This window comes from Mastigoproctus giganteus, chromosome 5 (genome assembly GCF_048544385.1).
Source record: "Mastigoproctus giganteus isolate SK-2022 chromosome 5, ASM4854438v1, whole genome shotgun sequence".
NCBI classification, from domain to species: domain Eukaryota; kingdom Metazoa; phylum Arthropoda; class Arachnida; order Uropygi; family Thelyphonidae; genus Mastigoproctus; species Mastigoproctus giganteus.
In genome coordinates this window covers 141,172,928-141,189,528 of record NC_143579.1, presented here as the reverse complement: position 1 = coordinate 141,189,528, position 16,601 = coordinate 141,172,928, and the positions used below count along the sequence as shown (strand labels likewise).

The window sequence follows — 16,601 nt, the reverse complement described above, 5'->3', positions numbered from 1 at the left end:
TGTATTTGAGCCATTCTTGAGGATCAAGCATGTGATTGAATCCACCATGTGGGGCAGCATAGAATGGCTTTCCTTTCCTCAGAGTGCGGTTAAGGTTCACTTGGATTGCGTCAGCTTTCTTTCGATTAAAGTGGGCCTTGGCACGGGAAAAGGCGATTCTGTCTTTACTGTCATTCGTATGCTTCCATTTCTTATGTAGAACTTGTTTCATTTTGAAGCTGTTGTTAAGATCAGCAGTCCACCACGATCTGGAACGGGGAGTTACTGTTACTCGTTTGGTGGCAGCATAGTCGGTGACGGATTTAATCCAGTCAGACAGGAGTGTCACTGCAAGGCTGAGGTCGCAGTCAATGAGGACATCCCAAGGAATGCAAGATGCTGCTTCTACACAGAGTTGAGGATTAAGGTATTTAGGTGCTGAAACGTATTTGACTATTTTGTTGTCAGGGATGTTGAAGTTTGGCACCTGCAATGACCATGTCAAAACTATGGGCTGGTGATTAGACAGGAAGAATGCGATGGGATCATCCTCAGCTGTGCATGGTGTTGAAGCAAAAGCGAGATCCAGTAGGTTCAATCCCCTGGTGGGGTTCTCATTGACCCGTATCATGTTGATGGATTTGAAGAACTCGCAGAGCCTGATAAAGAGGTGATGTCGGTTTGGAGGCAGGTTAAAATCACCACAAACAAGGCGTTGTGCAGACGGACGAAGATGGTTTAAGAGCCAATTCCCTAAATCTTCAATAATTTCGATTGTAGGCCCTGGGGGAATATACACAGATGCGATATCAATGTGGCTGGAGTGGAAGCGTAGTGAGACTATAATCGCTTCGAAATCTTCAGTTGTAGTAGAGGTCGAATTCTCATATGAGAATAGGGAGGTGTTGTACAGTATGGCTACTCCACCGCCTCTAGATTGCTCCCTGGATGCAGACAGCATGTTGTAACCAACAATAGCTGAGCAGAAGAGTGTATCTTGATTAGGTTGAAGCCACGTTTCTGCGAGGCAGACCACATCAGCGACCTGGGAGAGGAAGATCTGTTCTGCTGAGTCTAGTTTGTTCCTAATGGACCTGATATTTTGGAAGTACACCCTGATGACAGGTGTTCGACGAACTTCCGTCCTTATTGGAGGTGTTCTGAGTTGGCGTGTTCGAAAGAGAACGGCTCGACGTCCTGACGAAATATGGACTGGTATTTTATGGGGTCCATCACCTAGGGGACTCAGGATACTTTTATCATGGCGGAGTGGTGCCTTAACTGTGGGGTTTGGCAGAGCAGTGGTACGAAAGGAGGACTGTTGAGATCTTTGGAAGTTGTCCGGGAACAAGTCCAGTCAGCTGTGGGTAGTGATGTTGCAGACTTGGTTTTGGTGCAGAAGTGGAGGTTGGGGAAGGTGACTGGTTCTCCTATTATAGAAGGGTCGAATAATGGTGCCAATAGGCCAGATAGATTCGGTTACAATTAAATTGAACAGGTCCTGTGCGCATTCAACCCTGAATGATGCGCAGCGGGGGTTCCTGGTGTGAAGTTGCTGCACCTTTAGTCGAAGGTTTAGTTGATCACGTAGAACCTCAGCAACATGGTTTGCTGTGGTATTTGGGGCTAAGCGAGATACGAAAAGTCCACTAGAGGATCTGGACTTCTGCCGTCTGGGAGGTGTGTGGGAAGGCTGCAGTTTGGAGTTGGTATATATAAAAAAAGCTGTCTATATATATTATGCTTACTTTGTAATCTTTACATTCTACTTGACTTTTTTTTATTTCATTGTAATGTTTTAAGGCTCAGGCAATAAACTTTTTTTTTATTTAAAATTCCCAATATCAATATCGATTTGCTGTATGAAGAATGTGTTCTGCTGAAATCTTTCCATAAAAATATTGAGACAAAAGACCTCAAAAATACCACAGATATTTGGATAAAATTTTTAAATGCGTTCGAAGTACGTAATGCAGAAAAAAATATTAATTTTGTTTTTGCTTTGCCCCACTCAAATGCGAGTTGGTGAAAGTTGGTCAAGTGAGAGTTGGTGAAAACCAACTACAATATCATGCAAAGAATTTTACGCATATGTCCTAAAAAATGAAAAATTGTTAAAGAAAATTCGTTCAAATGAAAAGTAATGCTAGGCAAATGTTTTCTTTTTGATAAAATAAATCATGTTTGTTGAACACGTATTGTAAACAATTATGTAAAACATTTGGTGTTAATATTTATAAAAGTTTTCTTTAGTGTTTATAACTCTCGCAATAACATTTTCCGAATTAAACGAATTAAAGCACGGGCTATAATTCGGTTAATTTTTATTAAAATTTGATTAATTTTGCATTCTATGAACCTGTAAAAATCAACAAAATATAGAAATAAAATATTTGCTATTAAAATTGTTCGTGTTTTTTTTTTTTTTTTTTTTTTTTTTGGGATATAATGCGAGTACCCGAAACGAGGCATGAATACCCCAAACATAAGCATGAGTACTCTGAGATAAAATTTTTAATCTGGTCACCCAACTGTACATACTTTTTTAACTATTTTAAAAAAGTGTTTATATATGTAAATATATTTTGTTTATCAAGTGAAAAGTAATGTTTTCTTTTAAAGTAAGATTCATAAAAACATTTTTAATATAAATAATATAAATATTTTATGTAAAAGGGCAGTCGTTGGTATATTCGAAGAACTGCGAAGAAGTAGTGAAACATATCTATCATACCAGTATTTTCATTTCAAACAGCAAATAAAAGTGGAATTGTGGCCCTTTCAGCATTAATAAAAGAAAAAAAAATTCTTTGATGGCCTCTCAGAACTTGATTAGAGAAATCATTGATTTAAATGATAAAATTTTGTAATCATTTATTAATATTTAGTTAAAATGTAATCATTTATTAATATTTAGTTAAAATGTAATCATTTATTAATATTTAGTTAAAATGTTGTAATCATTTATTAATATAGTTTTAATTAAGAGTTAATTATGAATTCCTAACTTAATAAAGGATTAGTGAACCGAATGTAACAAGTGATATTTAAAGTAAAAATTGTCAATAAAACTTTGACCACAGCTTTAATTAAAGTGTTCTTTAATTAATATGCTTCTTAAAACAAAACATTCTATTCATGAAAAATCAGTCATCCCACTCTGAATCAGTGCTATCTGTTCTCCCTTTTCCCTTGCTTGTTCCCTTCCACTTGTTGCCCTTCTGTTTCTTTTTCATCTGACCAGGTGGCACGTATTCACCATTCTTCTTTGGATTTCGCTTTTGCCTCTCATTCACGTTGAACTCTTCTGTGATTTCATGTTTGAAATTTATATCTGCAATATGTGTAGCAACTTGATTATGGTTGTGAAGATTGCCTGAAAAATTACAAAAAAAAAAAAAAAAAAAAACCAAATTGACCATGATTAAATATTTCGGCTGTGAATTTTCATTGCGGTATGATGTTTTTCAGAGAATTTCAAAATTGTGAAACGGTACATGTAAATATGAAATTGCGTTTTTTTTTTAATATTAAAATAAAACATTAATAAATAACATTAATTAATAACACATTAATAAATTAAAATATTAATACACTATCTACCAAAAAGTATTCAGACAAACATTGGGGTCACGTTGACACCATTACCACTCACTTCAGTAGGATGTAATTCTCCTTTGGCCAATATGATGGCGCCTCCGTAGCCAGGTGGGCAGGAGCAGCAGTGCGTAGCACACGCTTCTTGAGTAGACCGGGGTTCGAGCCCGTGACCACCAAACACAGAGGATGCGGCAAGGTCAGGGAATGACAACCGCATGTTCCCGGAGCAATATGGCCTTAGTTGCTAATGCTCCTAAAAACCAAATAACAACAACAATATGATACACTATATTCCTAGACAGGCTTTCCACTAATGAATGATAGGCTGCAGCATGCAGAAAACATTCTGCTTACTAAACAGTGACCAGTTGAAAAACTGATATAAGTGGAAAGATAGCATTTTTTTTTTTCAGCCCTGTCTGTGCTTGTTAACAGGTGAGACTGCTTTTATGGGGATGGGATACACTTAAATAGAAAGGGTGCGAGAATATTTGCTGATGCTATCGAGGCAGTGTTAGGTGGGTCGGAAAACTGCTAGTTTGGGGGAGATACACGCACTAATAGATTAACAGTAGCCGCTGGAAGAAGTGAAAGTGACTCTTGCACTGCTTCTCTTGGAATCAACAACAGCCTGGAAAACAAGAAGCAGGATATTTCAGAGACTGCTGGGAGTCATTGCGGTACAAGTAAACACATGGGTTGTGTTCGGGTAGCTAAGATTAGGAACATGTGCATGTATAATTGCGTATACACCGCTAAGGGCTTGGTAAATAAATTTGATTAATTTGAGGCGTTGGTCAAAACATCAAAGGCAGATATTATTGGGATATCAGAGACGTGGTGTCACACAGATATAAGGAAAGCAGAACTGGAATTTGGGGAGTACAATGTGTACAGAAAGGATAGACAGGATAGGAAGGGAGGAAGGGTGCTATTAGTTAAGAAACACATCATATCCAAGGAAGTGAAGCCAGACGACATCGCTGGACAGTGCAGTGTCGAGTCAGTTTGGTGTGACGTAAGCATTGAGAGATCAAAATTGAGAGTAGGAGTGTGCTATGTTGTTGTTGTTGTTATTTGGTTTTTAGGAGCATTAGCAACTAAGGCCATATTGCTCCGGAGTGTGCTATAGGCCTAATGACTCTGATGAGTATAATAAGAAACTGTACAGGGAAATAGAGTGGGCCAGTAGATCAGAGAGTCTTATAATGGGGGATTTTAATTTCCCAGATATTGACTGGAATTTGTGGGTTGGTCACTCACACACTAGCAAGGCTTTTGTGGATTTATGGGATGGTTGTTTTCTACATCAGCATGTTCGGGAGGCAACTAGAGGGAGTAATACTTTTGATCTGATTATCAGTAGCGATTCTTCATGCATTAAGAATCTGCAGATAAAGGAAACACTAGGTGGCAGTGATCACAGTGTGCTGAAGTGGGATTTACTCAAAGAGGTACCTACCATTAGGGGTAAAGGGAAGGTTTTTGCTTTCCTAAAGGCGACTACGGTGGTCTGAGACAGTATTTAAATTCCATACGATGGAACCAACTGATGACGTTACCAACAGCAAATTCAAAATGGGAGGCATTCAAAGAATTAATCTTGGAAGCTAATAGGCTTTACATGCCAACTAAGAAATATTGTTCAAGGTTTAGGCCTAAATAGATGTCAGATGAACTAATGAGACAAGTGGCAGAGAAGAAATATGCATGGTACATATAAATTAACAGGTGACACAGAAGTCTATGATAGATATAAGCTGGTCTGAAACCAAGTCACAAAGGAGATTAGGCAGGCAAAAGCAGATTATGAGAAATCTTTGGCAAAGGATGCAAAGAAAAACAGCAAAGAGTTCTTTACCTATGTAAACTCTAGAAGAAAAGGGATGAATCAGATTGGTCCACTTGATATCAATGGGTCAACTGTTGATGATCCTGCTCAGGTAAGTAACAAATTAAATGAGTATTTTGCATCTACATTCACTCATGAAGTGTTATTCAGGGAGGGGAATGTCAGAGGTGAGTGGAACTCTGGCAGTGAACTAGATGTTTTTGTAATAACTGAGAGCAAAGTGGAGGAGAAATTGTTGAAGATAAACATAAAAAAGGCACCCGGGGTGGACGGGATCTATCCAGTTATATTAAAGGAGGCAGCAAAGGAAGTAAGAAAACCTTTAGCCATAATTATGAGAGCTTCCTTGGACTCAGGGAAGTTACCGAAGGACTGGAGATGTGCAAATGTGACCCCAATTCACAAAGGAGGATCAAAGGGCGACACAAGTAATTATAGACCTGTTAGTTTAACTTCTGTTTCAGGGAAATTCATGGAGGCACTGGCTAAAAAAGCACTGCAGTATCATCTAGACAAGACTTCGGTTATAGCTCGGACACAGCATGGTTTTGTTAAGGTGAAGTCTTGTCTGACCAGTTTGATTCGATACTATGATGTGATCACAAAGTAACTGGAAGCAAGGTTTATATCGTATATTTGGATCTTAGAAATGCTTTTGATACTGTTGCACATGGAAGACTGCTGCACAAATTGGAGCAGTGTGGCATTGGAGGCAAATTGCTGCTGTGGATAAAAGGATGGTTGAGTGGGAGAATACAGAGAGTGGTAATCAATGGACACTACTCTTCGTGGACTAATGTTATTAGTGGAGTCCTTCAGGGTTCAGTGTTGGGTCTATTGTTGTTTTCTGTATTTATAAATGATATTGATGATGGTATATCAGGCTTAACGTCCAAGTTTGCAGACGATACAAAGGTTGGCAGGGTTGCTAAGGACACTAATGACAGTACGCTGCTAAAACAGGATCTAGAAAAGTTGAGCAGATGGGCTGAGAGGTGGCAAATGAAGTGTAACATTGACAAATGTAAAGTGCTACATATGGGAAGCAGTAACCCCAGAGTAATGTATCAATTAAGTGGTGCTACACTGACAGTGGTAGAGAATGAAAAAGACCTGGGGGTAATTGTGCGGGCAGATATGGAATTTTCTGAGCAGTGTAGACGGTCTGCAAGGGTAGCTCATGGTATCTTGTCAATGATATACAGGAATGTTTCTAGCAGGGATAACAAGGTGATTATCCCCTTGTATAAGGCAATGGTCAGGTTACACCTTGAGTGCTGTATACAGGTCTGGAGGCCTCATTTTAAGAAGGATAGCCTAGAAGGGAAACAAGATTAGTGAATGGAACGAAGGGTTGCTCTTACGGAGAAAGGCTTAAGGTTTGCGGATTACAGTGTGTGGAGACTAGGCACCTGCGAAGTGATCTGATTGAGGTGTATAAAGCCTTGAATGATTTGAGCATGCTTAATGCTGATGGGTTTCTTCCTCTTGCTCAGAATAATCACCTGAGAGGGCATAAATTCAAATTGAGGAAAGGAAGTTGTAGGATAGATCTGCAGAAGTTTGCCTTCAGCCAGCGGGTAGTTGATTGGTGGAACAGACTTCCATCTTTTGTTGAAGTTGATAGCCTAAATAAATTTAAGGCTTAGCTGGACAGGTATTTGGAATGAACGGAGGGGTGAAATGGGAGTGGTTTCTTTTTTTTTTTTTTTTTTGGTTGATGCTGCATAAGTTTGCTTTGTTGTATCGTATCCCTCTACTAATGCTAAGTGTAAAGTATTTGAGGTCTAACGGTACCAGGGAGGCATTATTAAATCAGCTTTCAGCTTTAATAAGGCGTCCTTCCATGGTGATGGAAAGACCTCGTCACACAGGAGCTATTCAAAATTTCAAGGATTCCCAGTATCAGCCGATTAGCCCGTTTAATGACCTCTCCTTTCAATGAGGTTCATCCCCGGGTTTTTATTGTTCCTTATGCGCTGTATAGCATCCCATAGCATACTAAGAAAAAAAACAATAAAACTATAATTTTTTGGCCACCTTAATAATTAAATTCATTTGCCATACATTGTGTACTATGTCCATAAATTGCGTGTATTCTCTGGTCGATTTGCCTGTTTTGCTGGACGGAAAACCCGTGTTGCCGGGGGGGGGGGGACCTTGCTATCTACACTTGAGACCGGCTAACTCAGCCACGGAGTCAAAAAATCCCATTAAAGTTCCTCGCGTCATCGACCGGATTCGAACCCGCGCATTTTCACCAGGTGTGGGGAGGACGGTGACGATACCTCCCCTTATATCTGCTACCCGCGCAGATATAACATAGCATACTGTGGTTGGTTGAATCCGGTTAATATTACTCTTGGTGGAAGAACTCTAACAATCGAGGAGTTAGGATTCGCGGCAATCTGGAGTTCCACGTAAGTGTTCTCTTGTAGGCATATTTCTTCTAGGTTCTTCTGGAGGCTCCTAGGCAACATGTCTGTGGTTGACACGACGGTCGGAATGTTTCATATGCCGCATATCTTTGACTTCATGACTTAGGTCTGAGTATTTCCTGAACTTTTCCTCGTATGTTTTCTGGAATTTGCTGGTGCTGTTGTTGTTGTTTTAGGGTTTCAGAAGAATCAGCGACTGAGGCCATATTGCTCCGTATACTGTCTGTAAATGCACGTGTTCTGTGGTCGATTTTCTGTTTTCAGTACGGAAAACCCGAGTTTCCTAGAGAAAAAACATGCTACCCTCGCCGGAGACCAATTAATCCAGCCACTTTATGGAAAAGGTCCATAAAAAATCATCACGTCATAGACGGGACTCAAACTCAGGTCTTATCCACCTGGAGTGGGGAGTTTTACGATTCTACCAACCGTGTCACCCACGAGGGTCTTGGTGGTGGTGGTGTTGGGCGCCGTTATGTCGATCAAGTAGGTAGCCATTTACTTCTTGCCGATGAGGGTTATATCCGGTCTGTTGCGTGGGATGGTATTGTCCTATGGCATGGTTTCAGTATAGTTTGGGAGTAGGGGTTTCTAGTATTAAAGAGCTAAATATAAAATTTCATCAAATTCCATCCACTAGGAGTCAAGTTATTACCTTCGGACGGGCGTAAAAAAAATAATAATTACGAGGTATTTGTTAGTCCGATATTAATATATTAGGAATTAATACATTAATATATTAATAAATATATTAATAAATTAGGAATTGTTCTATAAATATTTATAAAATTGCGTAATATAAAATTTTGCTGTTTCGGATAAAATAAATTCCGTCCATTTGGAGTCAAGTTATTACATGCAGATTGACAGGCAGATGGAAGGGCATGGTAAAGACAATTGGTGCTTTACGGTATGCCAAGGCACCTAAAAACGCACACAGCCTCACTTCATATAGATTCAAGGCAAAAAATGTTATGTTTATCTGTCCATACAAACTGAAACAGTTTGTTTCATTAAAACAGTTAAAAGTGATAAAATACTTAAAATATATGGAAAAAAAGCAATAAAATAAATAAATATAATAAAGTTGAACACATAGCAAAGATGAATGGATACAGGTCTACCTACAGAACAACAATGGATGCAAAATTTCTTAAAACTCGAGAAAACAGCTAAAGTACAGTATAATATGAAAATTGAATATTCATCATCATCATTAGCGATTTTCAATCCACTGAAGGATGAAAGCCTCTCCAGCAACTTTCCAGATTCTGGAGAGGCTTTCATCGTCAGAGATGGACATATGAATTTCATCTGTCCATCTCTGTCGTTGTCTTCCAGGTTTTCTTCTAGCTGCTCTTAGGTACCATTCTGTTATTTTCTTAGTTCACCTGTCATCATGTCTTCTAGTTATGTGTCCTGCCCAAGACTATTTTAGTTTTTTTAGTTTTGGCTTCAGATGTTTGTTGCCTAATCCATGTGTTTCTCGTCTTATTCCTAATATAATTCATTCCATTCTTCTCTGTGTAGTTCTCAGCTTCTCTTCCATTCTTATGGTGAGTGCTCAAGTTTCACTTCTATAAGTCATGGTGGGGAGTATATATTGGTACATTAACTTCCTCCCGTCCGATCATGTTCCGATTGCTGCGATGATATCTATGCAGGCACCTAAGGATGAACGTAGAAAAGTACAAACTACAAACACTGTCAGGAGAATATACAATCCCAAATACATCAACATTGGAAAAGTTACTACCCTTTTCCAACTTTACCCATGGAACATACTGGCTGAGCTTAACATAAATGAGGCTGCCTACTGGCTTTCGAGATGGATGGAATTCATTACAAGGTCTGCAATGTCCAAAACTTGCATCCTAAGTCCCCACTCAAAGCCATGGTGGAATGACTTCCTGACCAAGGCCTTTAGGGAAAAACAGGCAGCCCATGCCTCTTACAAGAAGTCGCCTTCACAAGAGTCATACACCAAATTTTCCAAAGCAAGGATGGATTTCCAGAAGAGGAAACAATTTTCTATTGACAATTTCATGAATGGCCGGCTATCCAGGGGAAAACGTGTGTGGTCCACTAGTCATACTTGCACCCCTCTATCTTTTGATGTCCAGGAATGGTGTGAGCATGTGCTCCGTATTAAGCGAGATCACCGTGAGTCCGAAGCATATCCTTGGAACGAAGCGTTTAACATTTCTTCACCTACTAGTAATACAGAAATTTTGGAAGAACAACTAATAAAAATAATAAATTCTCTACCTGACAAGTCCACCATAGGAATTGACGCAATACCTCTTTTTAGTCTAAAAATTGCTTCTTATTTCATCAGCAGAGCTCACTCAACTCTACAACAAAGTTCTCAAATTTGCACAGGTACCTTCAAGCTGGTTATCATACAGAGTCGTGGCAGTTCCGAAAAAGCCTCATGCGAAAAGACCGGCTGACTTCAGGCCAATATCAATTGCCTCTCCCTTCCTGAAATGCCTCGAGAAGTGCATCTATAATGTTGTAGCACTCGCAATCTTTGCGCATAGGCCAGAACATACCCATTATGCCATGCCTAATAGATCTACCGTAACCTGCCTACAGTCATTATCACAGAAAATACTTCAGGCCTGGAATGACAACGAAGATCTTCACACCATTTTTCTGGACATGAAAGCTGCTTTCGACTCAGTCCAAATAACACCCCTTCTTGCCTTACTTGAAAGATTCTACGGGATATCCGGAAATATGCTCGAGATCCTCAATAATTTGCTATCTAGGAGAATGCTTCACTTCAAAGGTGATGGCATTACAGTCACTAAAAGCGTCGAAGTCGGGATCCCACAAGGTGGTTGTCTCTCAGCCTTGTTATTTGCAGCAATATTCGTTCCACTAATGGATCAAATTCCAGCCTTCCTATCGTATGCTGATGATATTGTTTGCTACTTCCCATGCAAACGCCATGTTGGTGATGCACAAGAAAGACAAACCGCCTCTGAATCTGTAAACAGCTACCTAAATACATTCTATAAGTATGCTAAATTTTTTGGCCTGTCAGTCAATCCAGAGAAATCAAACTATCTCATCTTTACGCCAAGTCGAATGACTTCTACTGATACTGCATCTTCTCTACTTCCGGAATTGGCAGGAAAGGTCCTGACTCCCACAGACAGCGTCAAATTCCTAGGAGTAATCCTTGATGCCAACCTCACATATAAAAAACAAATCCAAGCACAGTATTCCAAAGCCCTAAGAGCGTTCTGGGGAATGAAAATTGATCTGTGCAAAACGCACAATAAGAAAATAATCAAGAAGTACCTCGCAACTTATTTCTGTAGTGTACTCTCCTATGCCGTGGAAGTTTGGTCGGCGGCACCACCCACCAGCCTCAGGAAACTATGGGGCCTCGAATTCTGAGTGCTGAAGTGGGCCAACTTGTGGTCGCATCAGAACTACACAACATCTAAATCTACTCTCTGTTGCAACCTGCAATATACGCCCATAGTCCACAGAGCCCATGTGCTAAAAATAAAGTCATTCCTTCATCTGTGCTCAGCTAAGCAGGATCACATCAACATCTGGAACACGGTTGATTGGCGTTTGCCAGGCAGACATCTCCGTAGTACTCCCTCATTGTGCTCAAGGCTCCAGCGGTTACAGAATTTCAAAAGACACTTCCCTAATGTGACTCTGGACACTCTCAACTCGCTCAACATCGACATCGACCTGTGGACTATAGACAAGGCATATCGCGATGGCATCTTGGCCCATCTTGCTGTTTGTAAAGGACATTTATGTAAGTGCCGATCTTAGCTAGCCGATGTCATTTCATGTTCTGCTCAACTTGTAGTCCGTTTTCGCTGTAATTACTACTTCATTCATTTTACATTCTGTTTATCATCTTTGCTTTGATCTATTAATTATTATTATTATTATTATTATATATATATATATATATATATATATATATATATATATATATATATATATATATATATATATATATATATATATATATATATATTTTTTTTTTTTTTTTTTTTATATAAAACAAAATCACTTGTATAAACAACAAATTGTAAGATTCCTCTGGATTTCTGTGTACGGAATCATTATTGTATAAAATTTATGTTAATAAAGAATCTTATTATTATTATTTTATGTTTCAGACAAATTGGGACATTGCTCTTCAGATATGACTATATTTCCTGAATGCTATCCATCCGAAATTTATTCTTCTCTTGACTTCCAGCCATTTATCATTCTTACAGCTAATGACTAATCCCGGATAAGTATATGACTCCACCTTTTCAATTACTGCTCCTTCAATCATTATATCCCATTCTATGGCATACTTGTTCATCATTACTTTTGTTTTAGCCACATTCATCTTTAGTCCAAAATCCTTACTAACTCTGCATAACTGATTAAGATCTTCCTCTAATTCTTTGGGATCGTGGCTTATGACCACAATGTCATCTGCAAATCGTAAATGGTTTAGGTACACTTCTTTCACATTGACTCCTTTCTGCGACCAGTATAATCTTCTGAAAGCAGCAGTAAACAACTTCGAAGATATTGTGTCTCCTTGTCGAACTCCTTTATCAATTTTAAATTTGCTACTGTCTTTGTCTAGTCTAATAAAGGAGGTAGCTTTCTCATATATTTTCTTCAAAAGCATAATATATGGGGTAACTATGCCTTGTCTTTCCAGTGCCCGAAACATTGCCTTATGCTGTATGGAGTCAAATGCCTTTTCATAATCCACAAATGCCAGGCATAATGGTGTTTTATATTCATTTGCTTTCTCCATTAGTTGTGACATTATGTGAAGGTGATCCATAGTTGAGAATCCTGTCCTAAAGCCAGCTTGCTCTTTTGGTTGATTCTCATCAAGTATTCTTTCTAATCTGTTAGTAATGACCCTTGTGAACAACTTGTAAATGTGGGATAACAAGCTAATTGGTCTATAATTTCCGATTTCTGATTTATCGCCTTTCTTATGAAGCAGAACTATGATTGCATTATTCCACTCCTTAGGCATCACACCTTTTCTAATGCATTTTCTAATGCAGTTTTTGTGTCATGTCTCTTCTTCCCAATTTTAACAACTCTACAGTAAAGTAACTTCATCTTCCCCCTTGGGTTTCATGTTCTTCATTTTCTTCAACACATGTTCTACCTCATCAGGAATGATATGAGGTATGTTGTATGTGTTACTAATTTGCCATCCATCTTCCCCACTGCTGGCATCATTTCCTCGCTCTGAATCTCTTTCTAATGGCTTTGCATAACTCAGTATATTCAATTTTCTCCTTGTCAGTGTTAATCTCGCTCTTCGTTTGTTGTCTTCGGTTCATCATGACAAGTGTTTCTTGACAAATTTTTTCTTCTTTGGATTTTCTTTTACTTATAGGTTTCTTGGGCTTTATCACTTTCAGAAAGTTGTAATATTCCTCGTCGATATCTTGGTCCTGAGCAGTCTGCAGAAGCTCAAACTTGTTCTTAAATTCCAGTACATACTGCTTTTTCTCCTCTTCTGTTATCTCAAAGACCTTCGTATTATTTACTCGAGTCAGTTTTTTCCTTTCTTTTCTTACATCTATATCAGGTGTGCATCTTACCATTCTGTGATCACTTCCAGCATTCACCTTGTTCAGGACTGTAACATCATTCACAATATATCTTCTGTTAGTGAGGATGAAGTCGATTTCATTAGTTGTTAATCCATTTGGGTTCTTCCATGTCCACTTTCCGTTCACCCTTATCTTGAAAAAAAGTGTTCATTACTCACATTCCTCGAGATTCTGAAAATTCCACAAGTCTTTCACCTCTTTCATTTCTTTCACCAATTCCAAAATTTCCTATTGTTCCCCTTTCTGCGCTGTTTTGTCTCTTTACAAGACATTGAAGTCCCCCATAATGATAGTTTAGTGGGTTTTCTGCTCATCTAGAAGACTGTCAGTTTCTGTGCACATTTCTTCTACCTCTTCATCATTATAGCTCGATGTTGGTGCATAAATCATTATAACCTTTAGCTTGTACCTCTTAGAAATCTTGAGTATTAGTCTTGACACCCTGGGTGATGTACTTTTGAATTCCACAATGTAGTTTTTTACATCTCATGTTTTTTACAATGTAGTTTTTTACATAAAGTCCAGAACGCCAACTCCACCTTCGCTCCTTTTACTGTTTCCATTGGTGTACAGCAGATTTCCACTTGATAAACTTATAAGTGATTCATTTCTTCTTGTTGTTTCAGCCAAACCGATGATATTCAAATTCACATTTTCTAATTCCTTTTCCAGCTCTAATATCCTGTCTTCACCGATGAGCGATCTTACGTTGTATTGTATATTCATGTCGCTAGGTGGCTCCAAGACATACGTCTATCTCCACCTGTGTATTCTGTTGGCAAAAGAAACTCAGTATTCTGACACGAACAGTGTAAATGTGTATGTGCAGGTTTTGTGTAGTGTATTCTGAAGTCAGGTCACTTTTCCACCGATCTTAAGTTGTAAAAAAAAAAAAAAAAAAAAAAACAAACTATTATATTTATGCCACCCGAATAATTAAATTCATCTGCCATGCTGTGTGTCTTGTGTCTGTTAATTGCGTGTGTTCGATGGTCGATTTGTCTGTTTTGCTGGACGAAAAATCCTTATCTACGCCTGAGACCGACTAACTTAGCCACGGAATGAAAAAAGCCCATTCTTTGCGTCATCGACGGGATTCGAATCCGCGCCTTTTCCACCCGGTGTGTGACGATACCACTGTGCTACCCACGCGGACTATCTTACGTTGTAACAGTCCAGGTTCAGTTTCCGTGCATGGCAGCCTGGTCGTACCCAGAGATTTTTAGCACCCTCTGCGCCCACTCTGATCCTCTCGCTGCAGTAAGAGGGGGGAGTGAAAGCCGTTGGGGATTGAGGGCCATTTGTTCCGTCGTGCTGTCATGTGCTGGAGGGTTTGGTCTTTTCTTCTTCACTCTCACCAGGCGTCTTGAAGAGAACTGTACACGTTCGTTGCCACCTAAGTGATGTAACAGGGCTTACCATCGAGAAGGTGAGCATGAGTGGATTTTAGAGAGGCAGGCCAACCGGGCCTCCGAAATCTTCTGTAATAGAAAGATATTGGATCCATCAGTGTTTTAGACTGAGCATCTGATAACACACAGAATGCCTGTTCCCCTCTAAACCACCTAAGAAAATTGCATATTACTAAAATTAAACTAACAAACTTAAAGTGATATCAAAATAAAAATAAATTAAAAATAAAATGAACCAATATTTAAATTAAAATAATATTTAAAATAAAATTAAATATAAAAAAAATAAACTGATATTAAAACTTCTTAATTTGAAAATACCGGGATTTACCCGTCCAGTATTTGCTCAATTTGCTTACAGGATTGTCCAGTATTTGCTCAATTTGCTTACAGGATTGTCCGTATTTGAGCTTACTGTTCGGTAAACCTAATACACCTCACAACCGAGGCTATAACTTAAAACTTTACTTGTAACTTGTTTCGAGGGTTTTTGTGAGGAAAGTCTCACTATCAAAAATTCCTCGCGACCCTAATTACAATTAAAGTTTAACTTACAGTAAACCGTATTAATTTATTATTGTTAAATTACCATTGCTTAAATCTAATTGGTTTTAACGAAATTTAATTAAATTTTATTGAGGAAAAGAATTAAAAGAAGATGCGCATTTTATTAAAATGAATTAACTCACCTGACTTTCCGGCAATTGCTCTCATGAGGAAAAGCAAGACTTCAACCAAAGCGAAAATCTTCATTTTCCCAAAGATTTGCTGGCACGTACTATTCACGTTCGAAATATATGAAAGCTTGGAACAGCTGTGTACATTTTAACGTGTCGCTTGGTAACGGACTGGCTTACTTTTTATGACGTAACTATCTAAGAAAGAGGAAATGCTTAAAAACAGAAAATTACAGTCTACAGACAATCTACAGTTAATATTAGCGTGAAAATATCTTCGAGTGTTTTCTTATACCTGTATACTTTCAAACTTGTCTTAGTTTGTAAAATAGTAAAAAAAAGTAATGAAGTTCAAAAATTATTATTGAATATCCCTTTTATTTTCTAGCAGTGCTCGTTTTTAAAGTAATAAAGAAAATAATGTTACAGTGGAATTAAAATTTAAAAAATATCTGGCTGTTTTCAGAAAGTTTAATTCTTTTTGTAGTAAAAAACAAAACAGATCACTTCAGCGGTCTTGTCTTAGCTGCGTCTTGTTTTTACTACGCGGTTTCCGCCCAAAACAGCCTTACGTGTGGTTTGTGAGGAATCATTATTTGAACACATGCTGATGTGATGTGCCAAGGACAAAATATTTTTCACTTTTCAAGATGTACTTCCTTTCCATTATTGATTATACACCTGCCCTGTGCTAACGAAATTCTTTCCTACTTTTTGATTTACACGAAGTTGACTTTGTGCAAACGAAAAGATACCTTTCCTACTACTACTACATACGCGAACAATAATAACCTTAAACCGAACATCTTGTAATGGAATACTAAAGTACAGTTACTGTAGAATGCCTAATAAGACGGTCACACATTTCGAAGATTGCTGATTAGTAATTTACAAAATTCAAAATTGACAAATTTTGAACTTTTGAAATCCATTGCGTACCGATTTTTCGAAAACCACCATGTGCTAATCACGATCAAAGATATAAATTCTTTATAACTTTGAGCAAAATCCAA

General features: G+C 38.3%; 1 long non-coding RNA gene across 1 annotated transcript; it reads right to left on the bottom strand.

The window, feature by feature from the left end:
• Positions 1-3,125: 3,125 nt before the first annotated feature.
• Positions 3,126-15,669, bottom strand: LOC150085738 (uncharacterized). Its single transcript, XR_016546998.1, has 2 exons — positions 15,601-15,669; positions 3,126-3,355 (listed from the first exon to the last, which is right to left on the bottom strand). It is a non-coding gene; the product is annotated as an uncharacterized LOC150085738 (long non-coding RNA).
• Positions 15,670-16,601: the final 932 nt, after the last annotated feature.